Source organism: Tasmannia lanceolata, unplaced genomic scaffold, assembly GCF_043159265.1.
Source record: "Tasmannia lanceolata isolate RefF3 unplaced genomic scaffold, GAP_Taslan_0.1 ptg000340l, whole genome shotgun sequence".
NCBI lineage: Eukaryota > Viridiplantae > Streptophyta > Magnoliopsida > Canellales > Winteraceae > Tasmannia > Tasmannia lanceolata.
The window spans coordinates 1-7,500 of NW_027519015.1; the positions used below are offsets into that span (position 1 = coordinate 1).

The window sequence follows — 7,500 nt, forward strand, 5'->3', positions numbered from 1 at the left end:
TCGGATTGAGCTGACATCCGTTACGGTCGTTCATTCTATTCAAAGAATCTCCGTTCCAGAAACGTACGTGAGACTTTCATCTCATACGGCTCCTCCCTTCTGTGCATAGTAATAAGGGGAATAATCCATGGAATCAAAAAAGATTGAAATATTCTCATTATGAACTGACAGGGGCTGGTGTTTTTACAAGAAATCTCTAGCCAGCCTTCCTGCAAGAGGTCTATATTTTCTTAACACCAACCATGTTGGTGCTAGATAGAAATGGTAACTCCAACAATTTCTTTGTCCTCAACGCCCCCTATTTCCAGGAATTAGTCACTTCAACGATCTTCGATGGTTATACGGGTATCCAAAGTACGAACGAGATGGATGTTTGTTGTCCCAACCATTCTTGTTAGTCCCGATCCCGATAAGGAAAAGGGGTAATTTATAACAAAGTTTTCGCGTTGTTGATTCCTAGGTGTAGTGCTTCTTCCTCTATGCCGCCTATTGGTCTGGTCCTAGTGGAGTCGGATTGACCTACAATACAGAACCTGTAGGTGTAACCTTTCGCTCAATACTCAAATCAACAATTGAAGCATCTGAGGCTGCATCAATCGGGGATACACGACAGAAGGAATTGTTCTATCTCTAAATTTCACCTTCACCGAGCATAGGTTTATTTCAAAAATCTTTTTTCTTTGTATTACGAATCATGTCTCTTTCTCGTAAGACTGAGGTCGGTAAATCATAAATAATAAATAAATAATAATAAAAAAAAATCAAATCGCACCATCTCTGTAATAGGTAAATGCCTCTTTTTCTCCTGAGGTTGTCGGAATTATTCGTAATAAGATATTGGCTACAATTGAAGAGGTCTTATCAATAAAATTTCCATTTATCCGAGATCTAGGCATGGTTAACAATCCATTCCATAATTCTTCTCATTACCCCTAGAGGGAAAATGATCCCACAAACAAAGGAATTGTATAGTACGAAATCACATAAAAACAAACGGACTCATTCTAAAAAAAAAGGTGTCGACCTTCCACTCAAATTGTCCCTTTGGGGCAGGGATGGATAGGAAATATTTGAATCCGATTGTATTTCATTTAAATTAAGTATTAAGTATAAATATTAAGTAGTATACCAATGAACGGAACTATTCCTATTTTATCGAAGCTCAGGAATCAAGGAAGTTTTTCCTACAGATTCTGATGACTCTAGAAGTTTTGATTTGATTATGATCCAAAGAAAAAAAAAATCAAATCAAATAATAGAATCATTCCATGATGAAAATAGAATAAGAATAACCATCCATTTTTTGTGCATAGTGTGTATACACCACGCAATCGAAATATCAAAAAAATCCATGGGACGATTCATGAATTTGTAATAGATTGTGGGGTAGCTCATGAGAGGAATTGTTGTTGAGAAATCTGAAACTAGAAAGGAATTTTGGAATTCCTATGGAACCATAATAGTCTAAATGTAACCATAGTATAAAATAGGGTCAGTTGACTTGTTCCAATTCATTGGTTTAATCCAGTATAAATCTAAGAATAAGACGGGATCGTCTTCTTGACAAACATGAATAGATAGATTCTATCTATTTTTTTTTAATCTTTTTAATAAGATAAGAAAAAGATAAGAAAAAAAATGTTTTTTTATCCCTCGATCCTCGAGGGAAGATCTTTCTTTAATGAAAAGTTTTCTATTTTCTATTTAGAATTGATTGGTCATACCTGTATTGCAATAATACAATAATATGAATGACTCGCTATTCACTCGGTTTCTGGGTCATAATCATAAGATTATGTAGGAGAGATGGCCGAGTGGTTCAAGGCGTAGCATTGGAACTGCTATGTAGGCTTTTGTTTACCGAGGGTTCGAATCCCTCTCTCTCCGTACCTTCACCTAATTCACCAACGGTACCGACTACAATGTATCAAATCAAATAACAATTGATACGAGTATTCCAATCGTACTTTATTTGATATAGATTCTCTATTCCTAATTGCTGTGGTATGGAAAATACCGGAACGGAAAGAATGGACAAGGAATAAAAATCTCACCGCTGATCCATTTGTAATACGTGAATGGGAGAAAAATCCGGATCAAACCTCTTAGATCTATTTACTTCGGCGAAAGAAAAAAAAGGGGCTTGTCCAAAGCTTTGTTATTTTAGTTAGGTTCAAGTCTGACGGGAATAATATTCTACGACTAGCAACTCATTGATTTTCAAACCGATCCACTTAATATCTATTATTTGATTTACTAATCCTTTATATTGGGATGAATAAAGACTCAAATGTTTTGCCAACTCCTCGTGGGGGGATGAATCCATATAATTTTGAATCAGAGCTCTGGATCTTTGTTCATCCCTCATAGTAATAATATCTTGGGGTTTGCAGCGATAACTTGGGATATCTACTATACGGCCATTAACTAAAATATGTCTATGATTAACTAATTGCCTGGCTCCCGGAATGGTCGAAGCCATACCCAATCGAAAAAGGATGTTATCCAAACGCATCTCAAGTAGTTGTAGTAAAACCTGACCTGTTGACCCTTTGGCTTTCCCAGCAATACGAACATATCTAAGTAATTGTTGCTCTGTCAGACCATAATGAAAACGCAATTTTTGTTTTTCTTCTAGACGAATACGATATTGAGATCTTTTCCCGGAACGCGATTGGTTTCTAAGATCACTTCCGGATCTAGGTCTTTTCCTAGTGAGTCCCGGTAAAGCCCCTAGACGGCGTATTTTTTTGAAACGAGGCCCTCGGTAACGAGACATAAAGACTCCTTAATTTTATTGAAATTTCATTTTACAGAATAAACCTAAATTAATACTGAACTAAACGATAAACGAAGCTAAATCCACTGAAGTACTACAAAGAGGAATAAGATGAATTGTATCAATATCCGTATTATTTTGTATATTGTATATATGGGAAGTTAAGGATCCTTTTCTTGATTTGTTCTGTATAGATCAAACGGCTCCAATCCGTTTTTTATTCTTTATTCATAGTTGGAAGTTCCCGCGACATAACATAATAGATCGGTAACCCGACATTTGGAGAAAAAAAAGGGGGGGGTCTTCTCAATATTCCTTGGTCTCAAGGAAAGATGATCAATCCTGATAAAAAAAAAAAAATAGAACAAATAGAGAAAGCCGACTATCGGAATCGAACCGATGACCATCGCATTACAAATGCGGTGCTCTAACCTCTGAGCTAAGCGGGCTCATATAACAGAAATAGTGCGTGAATAGGAATTCGGGAAACTATTGGGATCTTAGTTAGCTATTAGCTATTAATAATTATTAATATTAATTATTATAAATTATTATAACATATTAATTAATATTAATAATTATTAATATAATATGAATTTTGATTTTATTTTTGATTATTTTCTATTTGATTATTTATTTTTGATTATTTCATTTATTAGTAGTCACTAGCACTAGAATTTTTTTTTTTCATTCAAATCAAATTTAAAAAACGCAAAATAATACTATATACATATGAAATAATTCTATATTCTATTATAGAATAGAATATAACTATTAGTTATAGCAGTTATAGCAGATTATATGAATTCTATTTCTATTAGAGTGTAGTTCCTAAGGAAAGGATAAGATAAGGATGCAATCCAGATCCTACTGAGATATTCCTTTTGTTTCATTCGGAAAGGGAGGAGATAGGACGAAAAAAAAAAAAAGAAGAATGAATATCGACCGTTCCAGTATTCCAAACTGCGCGGGAAAAATGAGAGGGGGGGGGAACATCTATATGTGGGATATATCCATCCATATTGAATTGCAGATACATCAATGATAGAATCATTTCTGATTGGACCAAATAATGGAATGGTCCTCCAATAGATATGAAAGAAGATGGGCAAGAAATAAAATAGGAGCAGACACTTTTTCGATATAGGAATCAGTATCTAATGAATTCAATGGTTCCAACATAAATGAAAGAAGGGGATGGGATCACAATGAGATCGAGATCTCATAAGGGGGATATGGCGAAATTGGTAGACGCTACGGGCTTGATTGGGTTGAGCCTTGGTATGGAAACCTACTAAGTGGTAACTTCCAAATTCAGAGAAACCCTGGAATTAAAAATGGGCAATCCTGAGCCAAATCCAGTTTTCTGAAAACAAGGGTTCAGAAAGCGAGAATCAAAAGAAGGATAGGTGCAGAGACTCAATGGAAGCTGTTCTAACGAACGGGGTTGACTACATTGGTAGAGGAATCCTTCTATCAAAACTCCAGAAAGGATGACCTTATTTAAGTACATAGACGTACTTAAATATCAAATGATTAATCACGACCCGAATCCGGATTTTTTGATTATTTATATGAAAAATTGCAGAATTCTTGCTAAATTAAATCGATTCCAAAAGGAAGAATCGAAGATTCAGTGATCAAATCATTTACTCCAGAGTCTGAAAGATCTTTTGAAGAACTGATTAATCGGACGAGAATAAAGATAGAGTCCCATTCTACATGTCAATACCGACAACAATGAAATTTATAGTAAGAGGAAAATCCGTCGACTTTTGAAATCATGAGGGTTCAAGTCCCTCTATCCCCAATAAAAAAAAAAAGGCCTATTTTATTCCATTCCCTAACCATTTATCCTCTTTTTTCGTCAGTGGTTCAAAATGAGCTTAGCTATGTTTCTCACTCACTCTACTCTTTCACAAATGGATCCGACCAGAAATCTTTCTCTCTTATCACAAGTCTTGTGATAGATATGATCTACGTACAAATGAACATATATGGCAAGGAATCTCCATTATTGAATCATTCACAGTCCATATCATTACTCTTACACTTACAAAGTCTTCTTTTTGAAGATCCAAGAAATTCCAAGGCTGAGGTAAGATTTTCTAATGTTTTTTGAGTCCCTTTAATTGACATAGACCCAAGCCCTCTAGTAGGATGATGCGTCGGGGATGGTCGGGATAGCTCAGCTGGTAGAGCAGAGGACTGAAAATCCTCGTGTCGCCAGTTCAAATCTGGTTCCTGGCACGTGGTTAATATATCGAATAGATACTCATACAAATGAATCGATATGGATCGGGATCCATATTCTATTCGTTAATAGTCTAGATCATGATACATACTTATCCATCTAGGGATATATCTAGATCCCCCATTTTTTTTTTTGATGGGTAAAGAAAAGAATTAGATTCTGTTCCCTCTTCTTTTTTGTTTGTTCATACTGTACCTGCTCTCGCTCAAAAAGAATGTTAATACTTCATACATATTTGAATTGAAGTTAGTTGGCTGAAAACCCAAAAGTCTAGTCTAGAGAGGAATCGAAGGGTAGGAATAGACAGGATTCATTTCAGATACAGTACAAAGAAAATCTGATCCCCTTTTCATTTCTGAATTTTGAGTTCATAATTTCATATTTTCTTTCATATTCTATTTCTTCACTTTCTCTTTCTTCACTCCCTCCTACGTGACTTTTCGGGGCCCATCTAAGTGATGTGCGCGGTACAAAGTTCATGGTGCAGAACTCTTTTGATTCATCCTATTGGCTTTGCTCATCCGAAATGGATATCTTCCAAATTGGGGAATATCAATGAAGCCCCTTTAGTAGCCCATTCATAATACTGAGATGAGAGTCCAGTTATTCTGTTTCATCTAGAACAGAACATAAAAAGATTCCTTGAATATCTGGAGTCGTAGAAGTGAATATTAGTTTCTTATCATTCAATGAGCATCTTGTATTTCATAGAAATTGGGGGCAATATAATCCTTACGTAGGGGCCAGCCTATCCAACTTTCAGGCATCAAGATACGTTTCAGGCGTGGATGATTTTCATAAGAGATTCCCAACATATCATAAGATTCCCGTTCTTGAAAATCAGCACTTTTCCAAATCCAGAAAACAGACGGGATTCTAGGATTCCTCCTTGGGGCAAATACTTTTATGCATACCTCTTCGGGTTGATCCACACCATACTGTATTCTCGTAAGATGATACACACTAGCTAACAACCCGCCCGGTGCTACATCATAAGCACACTGGGAACGTAGATAATTGTAACCATATACATATGAAATGACAGCAATGGAGTACCAATCCTCGGGCTTTATTTGTAAAGTCTCTATTCCTTGGTAATCGAAGCCCAAAGATCTATGCACTAGCTCATGCTTGACTAGCCAAGCAGATAAACGACCTTGCATCTTCTTGATCTCTCCCACATTTGTATTTGTATGAGTATTTCACATTTACGATGAAATTTATGAAGATTTACCCGCTGTTTGTTATTCTGCACAAAAGCATCCTGCCTAATTCACTAATTCGTGGGAAGATACTGAACTTTTGTATTTGAAAGATGTTTCAGTTTCAGGAGGTATTTCTGAAGTAGATGGAGATTTATAGAGTAATCCTTGATCGTAATTTCCAGTATGAGTACTGCGTCCAACATGAAACTTGTGATTGGTAGTAAAATATCGATTTTCCTGTTGAGACCCAATTTGATCTTCATAGATTTCTCGAGATACTTTCTTACGAAGTTTCGTTATAGCATCTATAACTGCCTCTGGTTTGGGTGGGCAGCCCGGCAAATAGACATCCACAGGAATTAGCTTATCGACTCCCCGAACGGTACTATAAGAATCCGTACTGAACATCCCTCCTGTAATAGTACAAGCTCCCATCGCAATGACATATTTTGGTTCAGGCATTTGCTCATATAATCTCACTAAGGAAGGCGCCATTTTCATTGTTACTGTGCCGGCTGTTAAAATGAGGTCTGCTTGCCTAGGACTCGATCTTGGTACCAATCCATAACGATCAAAGTCGAATCGCGAGCCTATTAATGAAGCAAATTCAATGAAGCAACAACTGGTACCATAGAGAAGCGGCCATAAACTGGAGAGTCTTGACCAATTCGAAAGATCATTCGATGTAGTTGAAATAACTGAATTTTGGGTTGTTTGGTCAAGTAACGGAAACTCAATAGAATTAATAACTGTCTCAATGTAATCTTTTCTTTGTTTTTGATTTTGATTGTCTGAATATTCAGGAGCTAAGACCATTCCAATGCTCCTTTTCGCCATGCATAAACTGAACCAACAATTGGGATAAGCACGAAAATGAAAGCTTCTATAAATACAGATACACCCAATACATCGAAACTCATTGCCCATGGATAAAGAAAGACCGTTTCAACATCAAAAACAACAAAAACTAGAGCAAACATGTAATAGCGAATTCGGAATTGTAACCAAGCATCCCCCATTGGTTCTATACCCGATTCATAACTAGAGAGTTTCTCTGGTCCTTCACTAATCGGGGCTAAAACTCCCGAAATTAGAAATGCTAAAATAGGAATAAGACTTGATATTATTAGAAATGCCCAGAAAATATCATATTCGTAAAGCAGAAACATAGATGCACTCTCATGAATGTGGAATATACCGAATTAGTCGATTCAAATTGGAATTGTCAATTCATCCATAACTGCTTAGTCGAAACAACAATT

General features: G+C 36.2%; 3 non-coding genes across 3 annotated transcripts; 2 read left to right on the forward strand and 1 right to left on the reverse strand.

Moving 5' to 3' along the window:
* Positions 1–1,800: 1,800 nt before the first annotated feature.
* Positions 1,801–1,887, forward strand: TRNAS-GGA (transfer RNA serine (anticodon GGA)). Its single transcript has one exon. It is a non-coding gene; the product is annotated as a tRNA-Ser (tRNA).
* A 1,268-nt stretch (positions 1,888–3,155) lies between these two features.
* TRNAT-UGU (transfer RNA threonine (anticodon UGU)) lies at positions 3,156–3,228 on the reverse strand. The gene has a single exon. It is a non-coding gene; the product is annotated as a tRNA-Thr (tRNA).
* Positions 3,229–4,956: 1,728 nt separating this feature from the next.
* On the forward strand, positions 4,957–5,029 carry TRNAF-GAA (transfer RNA phenylalanine (anticodon GAA)). Its single transcript has one exon. It is a non-coding gene; the product is annotated as a tRNA-Phe (tRNA).
* Positions 5,030–7,500: the final 2,471 nt, after the last annotated feature.